This window comes from Grampus griseus (assembly GCF_964374135.1).
Source record: "Grampus griseus genome assembly, chromosome: 4".
Taxonomy (NCBI): domain Eukaryota; kingdom Metazoa; phylum Chordata; class Mammalia; order Artiodactyla; family Delphinidae; genus Grampus; species Grampus griseus.
The window spans coordinates 130,181,517-130,198,537 of NC_138997.1; positions in this window are offsets into that span (position 1 = coordinate 130,181,517).

The window sequence follows — 17,021 nt, forward strand, 5'->3', positions numbered from 1 at the left end:
AGGATTCTTCTCTTTTTTCAGATTTGAGGGCACTCCTTCAACATTTAGGTGGGCCATATAAAACTCTACTCTAGCCTTCACTTCCTGCTTATGCCGAGACTAAAGATCAACCAATATTGAAAGGCTAGGGTCTTCTCAAGTATTTTGTATGTGTTCTGCCCTGGTCATGTGGATAACCTTTTAGATTCCCTGGTATACAAAGGAAATTCTGAAAGTTCCTATTGCCCCAAAGTATCTAATTCCCAGTTTGTCCTCTGAGGTTGTGTGACTACTGTGCAACTATTGCTTGTCCCAACTGTTATCTTTTGCCACAGCACCTTGTTCACTTGTGGCAGTGGTTCGTTCATTTGTCTCTCAATGTATTTAAGGGATGCCTTCCATGGAGCTAATTCTCCACCCAGAGAGTTCCACATTGGGTAAAACAAAGGCAAACATCTATATGTCAAGGAACCGAAGACAAATCAAAACAGACAATCAAAATTCTTTGAGAACAAGGTCTATTCTGTTCCCTCTGGGACTAGGAACCCACACCAAGAACACAGGTTGATGCCTTCAAAACCAGGACCAATCTGGGAACAGAGAAGTGTGGGAAAGGTAACTTAAATGCCACAAAGCTCTCCTATGTGCTTAAGTCACCCTTTTCCTAATAAAGCATTCACTTCATTGCTATAAACCTTTGACTACCTTCCAGGATTCCAATAAATTTGATCCTGACAATTTGCCAGTTTTTTTGTGGGTGTTTCTAGGGAAGTACAAAACCCCAGAGTTTCCTACTCCACCATTTTCACTGACATTACTAGTCACACCTCTTTGCATTATTTTTTGTTTTTGTTTTTAGCAGTCACTTGAGGGATCACAATATATATATCCTTAACTTTCATAGTCTATTTGGGGGTTACTTTTGTACCACTTCAAAGAATCTTCCAAACATATTTAACTTACCCAATTTCCACTTATTCTGTAAATGTCATATATATTACATTTATATACAACATAAAACTCGAAGTAAAAGGTTTTGATTTTTACTTTAATTACTGATGTAAACTTCAAAGAAATTAAGAAAAAGTGATACTTGTTTATATTTATCCATATATTTCCCATTTCTGGTGTTCTTTATTCCTTCCTGATGATCTGAATTTCTATTTGGTATCATTTCCACTCAGCCTGAAATGTTCCTTTGGCATTTCTTGTAATGCAGGTTAACAGATGATGAATTCTCTTTGTTTCTATTCATCTGATTTTGTTAGGCACAAAATTCTGAGTTGGCAGGGTTTGCCCATCAACCCCGCCCGAGCACTGAAATATGTCAATTCCCTGTCTTCTTGGTCCATTATCTCTCATGAGAAGTCAGCATCACTTACATCATTGTTTCCCTGCAGCAATATATTGCCTTTCTCTAGCTGCATTCAAAGTTTTCTCATTTTCTCTAGTTTTCATAGGTTTGATCACAATGTGCCTAGGTGTGGTTTTCATGGTATTTTTCCTGCTTGGGATCTAAAGAGTTTCTTGAATATGTATACTTAATAATGTCTTTCAAAAACTTTGGGAATTTTTGAGCTATTTTTTTCTCCATAAAAAAGAAAAACTCACTCCACCACACATTTAAAAATTTTTGTTGACTACTGGAAATCATTATCATTCTATGATATCTGAAAATTTTTAGTATCTGATAAATTTTTACATTAAAAGGAGAATTAAATCTTCTAAAAAATAAAAGAGGGGGATACTCTTATAAACACATTTCACAGGTCAGCATAACCCTGATACCAAAACCAGACAAGGATGCCAAAGGAAAAGAAAATTGCAGGCCAGTATCCCTGATGAAAAGAGATGCAAAAATCCACAATAAAGTATTAGCAAACTGAATCCAAAAATACATTAAAAGGATCATACACCATCAAGTGGGATTTATTCCAGGGATGCAAGGATGTTTCAACATCCACAAATGAGTCAATGTGATACACATAACTTTTTTAAGAAAATGAAGGATTATCATATGACCATCTCAACTGATGCAGAAAAAACATTTGACAAAATTCAACATCCATTTATGACAAAATTCTCAACAAAGCAGGTACAGTGGGAACATATCCCAACATAATAAAGGCCATATATGATAGGCCCACAGCTAACATCATATGCAAAGGTGAAAAGCTAAAAGCATTTCATCTAAGATCACGAACAAGACAAGGATGCCCGGTCTTGCCACTTTTATTCAACATAGTACATGAAGTCCTAGCCAGAGCAATTAATCAAAAAAAATAAATAAAAGGCACCCAAATTGTAAAGGAAGAAATAAAACTGTCAGTATCTGCAGATGACATAATACTATATATAGAAAAGAGTAGAGGTTCCCTCAAAAAACTGTTAGAGCTAATAAATGAACTCAGTAAAGTTGCAGAATATAAAATCAATACACAAAAATCAGTTGCACTTCTATACACTAATAACAAACTATCAGAAAAAGAAATTAAGAAAACAATCCCACTTACAACTGCATCAAAAAGAATAAAATGCTTAGAAATAAATTTGACCCCAAAATTTAACATCTATATATTGAAAACTACAAGATATTAATGAAAGAAACTGAAGACACTAATAAATGGAAAGAGGTGCCGTGCTCATGGATTGGAAGAATTAATATTGTTAAAACATCAAAATTCCAATGGTATTTTTCACAAAAACAGAACAATCCTAAAATTTGTATGGAACCACAAAGGAACCCACATAGCCAAAGCAATCTTGAGAAAGAATAAGAAAATTGGAGGCATCATGATTCCTAATTTCAAACTATGTTGCAAAGCTATAGTAATTAAAACAGTATGGCACCGGGATTAAAAAAGACACATAGGTAGCTCCCTGGCGGGCCGATGGTTAGGAGTTGGCACTTTCACTGCCATGGCCTGGTTTCAATCCCTAGTCAAGAAACTAAGATCCCACAGTGCAGGAAAAAAAAAAAAAAAAAAAAGACACATAGATCAATGGGACAGACTCAAGAACCCAGAAATAAACCCACACTTATACAATCTACTGATTCATGATAAAGTAGTCAAGAATATATAGTGAGGAAAGGACAAGCTGTCAATAAATGGTGGTGGAAAAACTGGGCAATCACATGCAAAAGAATGAGACTATACCACTATCTTACATCATACACAAAAATTAACTCAAAATGGATTAAAGACTTGAACACGAGGCTTGAAACCATAAAATTCCTATTAGAAAACATAGGTGGTAAGCTCCTTGACATAGGTTTTAGCAATGACTTTCTAAATCTGACACCAAAAGCAAAAGCCAAGAAAAGAAAAACACATGGCAAAACATCAAACTAAAAAGCTTCTGCCCAGCAAAGGAAACCATCAACAAAAAGGCAACCTACTGAATGAGATAAAATAATTTCAAATCATATATCTGGTAAGGGGTTAATATCCAAAATATAGAAAGAACTCACACAACTCAACAGCAAAAACACAAACAACCCAATTGAAAAATGGGTAGAAGATCTGAATAGAGTTTTCCAAAGAAGACATACAGATGGCCAACAGGCACATGAAAAGATGCTCATCATGACTAATCAGGAAAATGCAAATCAAAACCACAATGTGATACCACTTTACACCTGTCAGAATGGCTGTCATCAAAAAGTCAACAAATAGCCAGTGTTGGCAAGGATGTAGAGAAAAGGAAACCCATGTGCACTGACGGCGGGAATATAAATTGGTGCAACCACCATGGAAAACAGTATGGTGTTTCCTTAAAAGATTAAAAATAGAACTACCAGTTCCATTTCTGGGTATTTATCCAAATAAAAAAAAACACTAAGTCAAAACTACACATGCACATGCACCCCTATGTTTCACTGCAGTACTACTTACAATAGTCAAGATATGGAAACAACCTAAGTGTCCACTGATAAATAATTAGATAAAGAAGGTATGGTGGGCTTCCCTGGTGGTGCAGTGGTTGAGAGTCTGCCTGCCGATGCAGGGGACACGGGTTCATGCCCCGGTCCAAGAAGATCCCACATGCCGCGGAGCAGCTGGGCCCGTGAGCCATGGCCGCTGAGCCTGCGCTTCCGGAGCCTGTGCTCCGCAACGGGAGAGGCCACAACAGTGAGAGGCTCCCGTACCGCAAAAAAAAAAAAAAAAGAAGAAGATATGGTATTTTACATATATACTATAATATTATTTGACCATAAAAAAGAAAAAATCTTGCACAAATTGATAACATGATGGACTCAAAGGACATTATGCTAAGTAAAACAAGTAAGTCAGAGAGAGAAAGAGAAATACCACATGATTTCTCTTATATGTGGAATCTAAACGAAAAATGAACAAATGAACAAAACAAGTTCATAGATACAGAACACAGACTGGTGGTTCCAAGAGGCAGGTGGTGGGGGTAGGAGAAATAGATGAACTGGGGGGGGGGGGTGGGTGCTTTTTTTTTTCTTTTTTAGTTTAAATAGGTTAAACAAAAATTTAAAAAAGAAAAAAAGAATAGGTATGGAGGGGACAATGGGTCCCTCCAATGTAGGGGATACTGGAAAGTGCCTGAAAGGAAGGTATCCTGTACTTTAGACCATGGAAGGTAGGTCAGTCCCCCATTCCTGGGGTCACTAGCTTTATGTTGTAAGCAGCTTAGCCCCAAAAATATTCAGAAGCCCCACTCAGAATTCTCTCAGGAATAAAAAGGAGGGGGTACCAAAAATACAAGGCCTTAGACTTCCAGTAGCCAATGTGACAAGTTCTTATATGAAAATATCAGGCTTTTGGTATGTCCATACTATGGGAAATTATAAGTTCAATTTATATGTGGTGATCTTGGGTAATTAATTTGATACACTGGGAGTTTAAAAATATAAATTGCAGTACATATAATGATCCCATTTCTTTAAGTAACAGGAAATATGTATATATTTGTACAAAAATAGCAAGGTATGGAAGGAACCATTTCAAAGTTAACATTGATTACCTAAGAGAGAGTAATAGTTTAACAAATATTTTCAAAATAATAGTATATTACATACAAATTAAAATGAAATTTGAAAAAAACACCTGGTGCTGGAGAAGTCTGAAAACCTTGTAGACAAGGAAGGTGTACTTCCTTCTGTATCTTCCTGTTTAGTCTAAAGGGGAGTCTACATTTAAGTGGCTGCGGAATGTCCCCAAAGTGTCCCAGGTTGGAAAATCTTCCTACAAGACGAGACATCAACCACAGTCAACCACACCAAGTCAGGATGTGATTTTCAGCTGTTAAACTGCAGGGGACATTCAGTGGTTTCCCAAATGTGGTCTGTGAAGGACTAGAGAGTCTGGGAAAGGGGAGTTATGAGGCTAACAGGTGAACTTCTGGGACCCCACTGCCACTGTCTGTTTTGCAATTGGGATTTTCATTAAACTTAGGATTCAGCAGCAACAAAAACAAAAGAAGTTGAAAATTTCTGATACAATTGAAAGGGACTTTGGAGTCAAAGAAAATTTACTTAATCTCCCTGAGTCTTAGTTTCTTCATCTGTGTAATGCAGATAAACCACAACCTACAAGGGCTGTTGAGAGGATAAGATGAAATAATGCAGTTAAGCACTTAGCACTTAATAAATGGTCACTTAAAAGACAAAAGGGTCACCTAACTTGGGGTGAATAACGGGCTTGAAACATTTTACACTATAGCATTGTCTTCAACTTTGCCTGTCACTTTCAGACATAATGCATTTCAATGACCTGGGGTGAACTGTCACCATCGTGCACTCTGAGCACCTATTCATTCTGGGTGCTACTTTTCTGTTTGAAAAAGTCACCTCATTTTGTGAGGTAAGGAACCTAAATTCTTATCAGCCTGGAGGGAAAGAAGGGTGATAGAGACCTATGAAGCTCATGTTTAGTAAGCATCACAGTGGAGAAGACTGCTTCTTGCATTCTAGGCCAGGAAAAAATGTGAGGCCTTTACTGAACCAGGCCGACCCAGGTAGTCTGTCTTGATCAAAATGGGATAATAAATACAAAATGGGATAATAAATACAAAGAAACATAGTGGCTCAGAACCCAAACTCTGAAACTAGACTCCCTGGATTCAAATCATGCATTGGCCACTTACTAGCTATGTGACCCTGGTGAAGTTGCTTGACATCTCTATGCCTTAGTTTCCTCATCTATAAAATAATAACTATTGCATATAGTTATTGAGAGGATAAGATTAGTTAATGTATGTAAGGCACTTAGAATAGAATAAGAGCTGTATAAGGGTGCTATATAAGAGTTAGCACATATGCTACATTCTACATATACCTAGGCATATATAACTAATCAACGACAGCATTTTTTTCCAATGAATCTGTTTGAGGTGTCTATATCCTTTGCAAAAAAGACACTCGGTGTAGCTGTTAACTGATTAGCTCACCAAATGAAAACTGTTTTCACCTCATAAAGTCAACTGGAATATTTTATTATAAGCAGTGGAGAAAGTCAGTTTACCCATACCAGTTTTCTATACCAAACACTCCACAAGAGTAAAATGTATCCTGATTAGAGGCAAATGATGCCATGTAAGGGAGATTCGGCACCCAGGCCTGGTGGCCTGTTGTGTGGACACAAATGTTTTCAGCTGCTGGAGACAGTCTGTTCACATCCTGAGACAAGCAGCCATGAAAACTCATTTTTGCCTGTCCTCATTCGTCATTTGCTATAGAATAAGAGCAGTTACTAAGCCACAGACCACAAAGAAAAAAGTTAGTCTCATAAAATACAGCATGATCCTGCTTGAAAAAGCATGCATACTTCAAAGTCACCCATGGACAGAGACACATAGGTAAGCCACTTGAGGACATGTATTTCAACTAGGAGCATTTACCCTGAGAACCCAGCCCTTGGTTAAAGAAAGAGACAGAGAGAGTGAGAGAGGGAATTTTGTTCAACATAAATATTTTAAAAATTATAGGCTACAGAAGGTAGAAAATGAAGCTTCCCTACGATCCTCACATTTATTTGTAAATACTATATATAGCCAACAGACTGTCGTAATAAAGTACTCTTATCTCTTGACTTGGGCTACTTCAGAGGGAAACTAATTGTCCTAAGAAATTAGATATTTTTCCCCAGTTTTACTGAGAAATAATTGACATACATCACTGAATAAGTTTAAAGCAGAGATGTTCTTAAAATAGCTTCTTCAGAGCTATACATCACTATTCTTTGCATTGTTCAGGGTACTAGCATTGTTTCTCATTCTTTTTAACTGTAGGGAAAACCAAAAGTTACATAAATAAAGGAAAAAGGATTTTATGTCTCAGCTGGAAGTTAGTGATATTTACTTAATTATAATATAAACTGAATATTGTGATAAACAAAAATTATGAGGTAACTACATTTGGAGGATGAGATTAGATGAAGGGAGGACAGAGAAGGATGAAAGTAAAAACAACTAAATACATAATTCCTCATCTACAATAGAAAATAGATTTAAATCTAAAACTAAAAAATCAACAAAGAACATAAGCATGCTATTTAGTAATAAGGTAAAATATACAAAACTAAGGTGTTAAATAAATTGAAGATGGTTGCACCTGAGGAGCAGAAACGGCTGTTTTTGGATGCTTCTTTGTTGTTTGTTAGTAACCTGTGATATAAAACATATGTGTGTTTTGCACCAGTATCAGCATATCAATAGTGATGCTATGGGCTAGAAATGCCTCGAGGCATTCACCCAGGCCCACAGTGAGTCCCACACACAGACATTTCCCCTTTCAGAACCACTGCTGTGGCTGGATCAGCCCTTGTGGTTCTTATTATGATTGCAAGATGCCTTCAGCAATAAACATCAGGAAACTTTGAAAAAAACAACAAGGTTTATTACTCACAGGTCCTACACAGTACACAGCACACCTGGGGCTACACAGTGAAGTCACTGATAGAGAAATTTCTCTATTATGTTTGTAAATTTTCTCTAAGTTTGAAATTATTTGAAAATAAAAAGTTTGAAAACAAAAATGTTAAAAGAAGTTCTTTAGAAGATTTGGTGGCTGACGAGAAACTGCTTCCTGGTTCAGAGCCGGCTGTCTTCTCACTTCCACATGGTAAAAGAGGCAAGGGAGCTCTCTGGGTTCTCTTTTATAAGGGAACTAGTCCCATTCATGAGGTCTCCACCTTCATGGCATTATCACCACACAAAAGTGCCATCTCCAAATACCATAAGGTTTCAACGTATGAATTTGGAGGGACACAAATATTAAATCTACAGCAAAATGGTGTAGTGTTATTTGAAAATGGACTAAGATTAGTTGTCAACGTACACTGCAAACTCTGGGGAAAACACTAAAAAATGTTTTAAAAAAAAGTATAACTGATATGCTAAGAAAGGAGAGAAAATGAAATCAAATAAAATGATCAATTAAAACTAAAAGGCAGAAAAAGAGTAGAAGACAAAAATAGGAACAAAGAACAAAGGCAACAAATAGAAAACAGCAACAAATATGGTAAATATTAATCCAAATATATCAATAATTACTTTGCGGCTCAATAGTTAAATGCACCAATTCAAAGACAAGTGATTGTCAGAGTGAAAACCCAACTATCTAAACTTACCTACAAGAAACCCACTTTAATATAAAGACTCACATAGATTGAAAGTAAGTGGATGGAGAAAAATATATCATGCTAACACTAGTCAAAAGAAAGCAGGAGAAGTTATATTAATTTGCAACAAAGCAGACTTCAAAGTAAGGGAAGTTAACAGGGATAAAGAAAGGTATTACATAATGATAAAAGGGTCAATACTCCAAAAAGACATAACAATTTTTAATGTGTATACACCTAACAACAGAGCATAAACTGGGTGAGACAAAAACTGATAGAACAGCAAGGAGAAATAGATGAAACCACTATCATAGTTGGAGACTTCAAACACTCTCTTAGAAATGAACATATACAGCAGGAAGAAATCAGTAAGGATAAACCTGAACTTAATTGTAATTTAAATATATATATATCCCTGCAAACAAAAGTCCAGGACCAGATGGCTTCACTGGGGAATTCTACCAAACATACGAAGAAGAACTTATACCAATCCTTCTCAAACTCTTCCAAAAGACTGAATATGAGGGAACACTAAGTCATTCTATGAAGCCACCATTACCCTAATACCAAAACCAGACAAAGACATTACCAAAAAGGAAGATAACAGGCCAATATCTTTGATGAATATACATGCAAAAATCCTCAACAAAATATTAGCAAACTGAATCCAACAACACATAAAAAAGATCACACATCATGACCAAGTTAGATTCATCCTAGGGTCACAAGGATGGTTCAACATATGCAAATCAATCAGTATGATACACCACATAAACAAAAGAAAAGACAAAAACCACATGGTCATCTCAACAGAGGCAGAAAAAGCATTTAACAAAATTCAGCATCCATTCATGATAAAAACTCTTACCAAAGTGGGTACAGTGGGAACATATCTCAACATAGTAAAAACTATTTATGAAAAGCCCACAGCCAACCTAACACTCAATGGTGAAAAGCTGAAGGCCTTCCCACTTCTATTCAACATAGTATTGGAAGTCCTAGCCACAACAATCAGACAAGAAAAAGAAATAAAAGGTATCCAAATTGGAAGAGAAGAGGTAACATTATCATTATGTGCAAATGATATGATACTAATATATAGAAAATCCTAAAGACTCCACACAAAAACTACTAGAACTGATAAATGAATTCAGCGAGGTAGCAGGACACAAGATTAACATACAAAAATTGGTTGCATTTCTTTACACTAACAATGAAATATCAGAAAGAGGAAGTAAAAAAAAAAATCCCTTTTTAAATGGTATCAAAAAATAAAATACTGGGCTTCCCTGGTGGCGCAGTGGTTGAGAGTCCGCCTGCCGATGCAGGGGACACGGGTTCAGGCCCCGGTCCAGGAAGATCCCACATGCCGCAGAACGGCTGGGCCTGTGAGCCATGGCCGCTGAGCCTGTGCGTCCGGAGCCTGTGCTCTGCAACGGGAGAGGCCACAACAGTGAGAGGCCCACGTACCACAAAAAAAAATAATAATAAAATAAAATAAAATACTTTGGAATAAGCCTGATCAAGGAGGTGAAAGAACTATATGCTGAGAACTATAAAACATTGATGAAGGAAACTGAAGATGATTTAAGCAAATGGAAAGCCATCCCATGCTCTTGGAAGAATTAATATTGTTAAAATGGCCATACTACCCAAAGCAATATACAGATTTAATGTCATCCCTATCAAATTACCCATGACATTTTTCACAGAACTAGAACAAATAATCCTAAAATTTATATGGAACCATAAAAGAACCAGAATTGACAAAGCAATCCTAAGGAAAAAGAACAAAGCAAGAGGCATACCTTTCCCAGACTTCAGACAATACTACAATTAGCTACAGTAATCAAAACAGCATGGTATTGTCAGAAAAAAAGACATATGGATCAATGAAACAGAATAGAGAGCCCAGAAATAAACCCACACACCTACGGTCAATTAATCTTGCCAATTAACAAAGGAGGCAAGAATATACAATGGAGAAAAGACAGTCTCTTCAGCAACTGGTGTTGGGAAAGCTGGACAGCCTCATGTAAATCAATGAAATTAGAACACTCCCTCACACCATATATAAAAATAAACTCAAAATGGTTTGAAGACTTAAATATAAGTCGTAACACCATAAAATTCCTACAGGAGAACACAGCAAAACATTCTCTGACATAAATCATACCAATGTTTTCTTAGATCAGTCTACCAAGGCAATAGAAATAAAAGCAAAAATAAACAAACGGGACCTAATAAAACATAAGCTTTTGCACAGCAAAGGAAACAGTAAACAAAATGAAAAGACAACCTATAGACTGGGAGAAAATATTTGCAAGTGATGCAAACAACAAGGGGTTAATCTCCAAAATATACAAACAGCTCATTCAACTCAATAACAACAACAAAATCCATTTAAAAAATGGGCAGAAGACCTAACTAGACATTTCTTCAAAGAAGACATACAGATGGCCAATAGGTACATGAAAAAATGTTCAACATCGCTAATTATTAGAGAAATGCAAATCAAAACAACAATGAGGTATCACCTAATACTGGTCAGAATGTCCATCAGTAAAAAGTCTAGTCTACAAATAATAAATGCTGCAGAGAGTGTGGAGAAAAGGGAACCCTCCTACACTGTTGGTGCGAATGTAAATTGCTGCAGCCACCATGGAGGCTCCCCAAAAAACTAAAAATAGAGTTGCTATGTGATCCAGAAATCCCATTCTGTGGCATATATCCAGACAAAGCTCTAATTCAAAAAAATACATGCACCCCAATGTTCATAGCAGCACTACTTACAAAAGCCAAGAGATGTGAACAACCTAAGTGTCCATCAACAGATGAATGGATAAAGAAGATGTGGTATATATACAATGGAAAATTACTCAGCCATAAAAAAGAATGAAATAATGCCATTTGCAGCTACATGGATGGACCTAGAGATTATCATACCAAGTGAAATAAGTCAGAAAAAGAAAGATAATAGCATATGATATCACATAAATGGAATCTAAAATATGAACTTACCTATGAAACAGAAACAGACTCACAGACATAGAGAACAGACTTGGGGTTGCCCAGGAGGAGGGTGAGTAGGGGAGGGATGGATTGGGGGTTTGGGACTAGCAGATGCAAACCATTATATACAGAATGGATAAACAACAGGTCTATTGTACAGCACTGGGAACTATATTCAATATCCTGTAATAAACCATAATGGAAAAGAAAAAAATAAAATAATTAAGTAAATAAAATCATCTAAACCTCCCCCTCAGGAAACTAGAAAAATAAAAAAGCAAGTTAAATCAAAAGTAAGCAAAAAAAAAGAAACAATAAGAATCAGCGAAATCCAATATTCATTGCAGCACTATTTACAATAGCCAGGACATGGAAGCAACCTAAGTGTCCATAGACAGATGAATGGATAAAGAAGATGTGGCGCATATATACAATGGAATATTACCCAGCCATAAAAAGAAACGAAATTGAGTTATTTGTAGTGAGGTGAATAGACCTAGAGTCGGTCATACAGAGTGAAGCAAGTAAGAAAGAGAAAAACAAATACCGTATGCTAATACATATATATGGAATCTAGAAAAAAAAATGGTTCTGATGAACCTAGGGGCAGGACAGGAATAAAGACACAGACGTAGAGAATGGACTTGAGGACACGGGAGGGGAAAGGGTAAGCTGGGACAAAGTAAGAGAGTAGCACTGACATATATACACTACCAAATGTAAAATAGATAGCTAGTGGGAAGCAGCTGCATGGCACAGGGAGATCAGCTCGGTGCTTTGCAACCACCTAGAGGGGTGGAATAAGGAGGGTGGGAGGGAGACGTAAGAGGGAGGGGATATGGGGATATACATATGTATATAGCTGATTCACTTTGTTATAGAGCAGAAACTAACACAACACTGTAAAGCAATTATACTCCAATAAAGATATTAAAAAAAAAGAATTAGAGAAATCAATGAAATTGAAAACAGTAAATCAATAGAGAAAAATCAACAAAACCAAAAGCTAATTCTTTGAAAAGATCAAAAAATTCATATGACTCTAGCCAGGCTAACTAAGAAAAAAAGAGAGAAGTTACAAATTACTAATATCAGAAATGATAGAGAGGACATCACTACAGATCCCATGGACATGAAAAGGATAATAAAGGAATACTTTGAACAACTCTACGCCCACAAATTTCATAACCTAGAAGAAATGGACCAATTTCTGTAACACGTAATCTGCCAAAACTCACACAAAAAGAAACAGACAATGTTTAGGCCTATATCTATATTAAAGAAATTGAATCAATGATGGATAACCTTCCAAAACAGAAAGCACCAGGCCCAGATGCGTTCACTGCTGAATTCTATCAAACTTTTAAGGAAGAAATTATACCAATTCTCTACAATCTCCTTCAGAAGACAGAAGCAGAGGGAATACTTCCTAACTCATTCTCTTAGGTCAGCATTACCATAACACCAAACCCAGTTGACAACATTACAAGGAAAGAAACTACAGACGAATATCTCTCATTAACACAGATGCAAAAATCCTCAACAAAATATTAGCGAATTGAATTAAAAAGAATTATACACCATGACCAAGTGAGATTCAACACTCAAAATTTAATTAATGTAATTCATCACATCAACAGGATAAAGAGAAAATCACATGATCACATCAATAGATGCAGAGAAAGTATTTGACAAAATCCAACACCCACTGATGATAAAAACGCTCAATAAATTAGCAGTAGAGGAGATCTTCCTTAACTTGATAAAGAATATCTATAAAAAACCTACAGGGACTTCCCTGGTGGTCCAGTGGTTAAGACTCCGCACTCCCAATGCAAGGGGGGGGGGTTCGATCCCTGGTTAGGGAACTAAGATCCCACATGCTGCATGGCATGGCCAAAAAAAGAAAAAAAATTTTAAGAAAAAAACCTACAGCTAACATCATACTTAATGGTGAGAAACTAGAAGCATTTCCACTAATATCAGAAACAAGGCAAGTATGCCCCCTCCCATAATGCCTTTTCAACATCATACTGGAAGTACTAGCTACTGCAATAAAACAAGAAAAGGAAAGAACACAAGTACAGGTTTGGAAGGAAGACATAACTGTCTTTGGTCACAGATTATTCTATCACCTATGTAGGAAACCAAACAACAACAACAAAAAACCTTCCTGGAACTAATAAGTGATTATAGCAAGGTTGCAGGATATATGGTTTATATACAAAAGTCAATTGCTTTCCTATATACCAGCACTGAACAAGTGCAATTTGAAATTTAAAATACAATGCAATTTACAGTAGCATCCCCAAAATGAAATACTTAGGTGTAAATCTAACGAAATATGTACAAGATCTATACGAGGAATACAACAAATCTATGATGAAAGAAATCAAAGAAGAACTAGATAAATGGAGAGATATTCTGTGATCATGGATAGGAAGGCTCAATATTGTCAAGATGTCAGTTTTTCCTAACTTTGATCTACAGATTCAATGCAATCCCAACTGAAATCCCAGCAAGTTATTTTATAGCTATCAACAAGCTGATTCTAAAGTGTATACTGAGAGGCAAAAGACCCAGAATAGCCAGTGCAGTATTGAAGGAGAACAAAGTTGGAGGACCGATACTACTAAGGGTATTGGGTCATATAAATCTACTGTAATCAAGACAGTGTGGTATTGGTGAAAGAACAGACAAATAGATCAATGGGAAAGAACAGAGAGCCCAGAAATAGATGCACAGAAATACAGTCAATTAATCATTGACAAAGGAGCAAAGGCAATAGAATGAAGCAAAGATAGTTTTTTCAACAAATGGTGATAAAAAAACTGGTTAACCACATGCAAAAAAATGACTCTATACACAGCCTTTACAGCCTTCACAAAAATTAACTCAAAATGGATCACAAACCTAAAAATAAAACTATAAAACTCCTAGAAGATAACACAGGAGAAAACTAAGATTACCTTGGGTATGACAATGGCTTTTTAGATACAACACCAAGACACAATCCATGAAACAAATAATTGATAAGCTGGACTTCTTTAAAATGAAAAACTTTTGCCCTTCCGAAAGACATCTCAAGATAATGAGAGACAAGCCACAGACTGGGAGGATGTTGCAAAAGAAACAATGATAAAAGACTGTTATCTAAAATACAAAGAACTCTTAAAACTCAACCATAAGAAAACAAACAACACGATTAAAAAACCAAGGCAAAGAGTTTAATCCATATCTCACCAAAGGAGACAGACATACAGATGGCAAATAAACATATGAAAAGATGTCCTACATCATGTATCATCAGGGAAATGCAAATTAAAACAAGATGCAACTACACAGCTATTAGAATTTCTAGGCTAAAATTCAGAACAATGATAACATCAAATGCTGGTGAGGATGTGGAACAGGAATACTAATTCATTGCTAGTAGGAATGAAAAGTGGTACAGCCACTTTGGAAGACAGTTTAGAAGTTTCTTACAAAACTAAAATATACCCTTACCATAAGATCCAGCAATTGCTTTCCTTGGTATTTACTGAAAGGAGCTGAAAACATGTCCACAGAAAATCCTGCAAGTGGACATTTATAGCAGTTTTACTCATAATTGCCAAAACTTGGAAGCAACTCAGATGTCCTTCAATAGGTAAATGGATAAATAAACTGTAATATATCCAGACCACGGAACATTATTCAGCGCTAAAAGAAGTGAGCTATCAAGCCATGAAAAGGCATGGAGGAAACTTAAATGCATATTACTAAGTGAAAGAAGCTAATCTTTAAAGGCTACATTCTATATGATTCCAACTATTCAACATTCTGGAAAAGTCAAAACGATTAAGAAAGTAAAAAGATCAGTGGTTGCTGGGGTGGGGTGAGGGTGGTGAATAGGAGGAGCACAGAGGATTTTTAGGGCAGTGAAAATACTATAATGATGGATATATGTCATTATACATTTGTCCAAACCCATAGAATATACAACATCACGAGTGAATCCTAAGGTGAACTATGGACTTTGCATGATTATGATGAGTCAAGTAGGTTCATCCTTACTAAAAATGTACCTTTCTGGTGAGTGATGTTGATAATGGGGGAAGCTATGCATGTTTGAGAGGAGGGAGTATATGGGAACTCTCAGTACCTTCCACTAAGTTTTCCTGTGAACCTATAACCGCTCTAAAACATTCTTTTCTTTTTAAGTCGATATAATCCCTGATACTAACAGAATCCCCCCCAAAAAAAAACCCCACAGTGACAGCAAATTACAGGAACTTCTGAAAGTTTAACAGCAAAAGCAAGTCTAATTGGAAGACTGGACTCTGGAACCAACCGCTCAAGCGTTGTAATATATAACCCTAAAGGAAGGATTTCCAGGAACGAAGGGAAAAGTTGACTTTTCTCTGAACAGCTTTTATACAGCTTGCAGGTAGACAAACTTACATAAACCTGATATATCCATTAATGTAGAAGAAAAGAGCTTTCCATTTAGAAACTGACCTAAGTTTGTGGAGTAGTTCTCAGTTTGTTACATGTCCTTGCTGAATATCACCATCTTCTCATCTGCATAAAGTGTATCATACCAACCTCAGAGGTCTTTTTTTTTTTAGTTATTTCTGAGATATACATTTTAAATAACAAGAATTATGACATAACATTATACAAGAACATATAAGATTTTTATAAACTTCTAAAAATTTCAGGTCTTTTTTTTTTTTTTTTTTGCGGTACGCGGGCCTCTCACTGTTGTGGCCTCTCCCGTTGCGGAGCACAGGCTCCGGACGCGCAGGCTCAGCGGCCATGGCTCACGGGCCCAGCCGCTCCACGGCATGTGGGATTTTCCCGGACCGGGACACGAACCTGTGTCCCCTGCATCAGCAGGCGGACTCTCAACCACTGCGCCACCAGGAAAGCCCTCGGAGGTCTTTTGTGTGTGTGTGTGTGGTATGCGGGCCTCTCACTGCTGTGGCCTCTCCCGTTGCGGAGCACAGGCTCCGGACGCGCAGGCTCAGCGGCCATGGCTCACGGGCCCAGCCGCTCCGCGGCATGAGGGATCTTCCCGGACCGGGGCCCGAACCCGCGTCCCCTGCATCGGCAGGCAGACTCCCAACCACTGCGCCACTAGGGAAGCCCGTCGGAGGTCTTTTTTGATCAATACATTATCGCACGTGTGTGAGAACTCTCAAATGTGTTATTCTACAGATGGCATTATAATTAATAGAAATTTACCAAAATAAATAATGGAGTCAATTTTCTTAAAGCACCGTATGCATTCATTACAGATATGAAAAACTGGAGTAAGTACAGAGGTGTAAACGGGTGGTTAAGTCAGGTACTGACTTTTTTCCCCTACGCTGCTCCGTCAAGTTTAAGCATTTGGAATTCAAAAATTGTTTTAAACCCTTTACAGAACTGGAAGAAGTAGCTTTTCAGACCGTG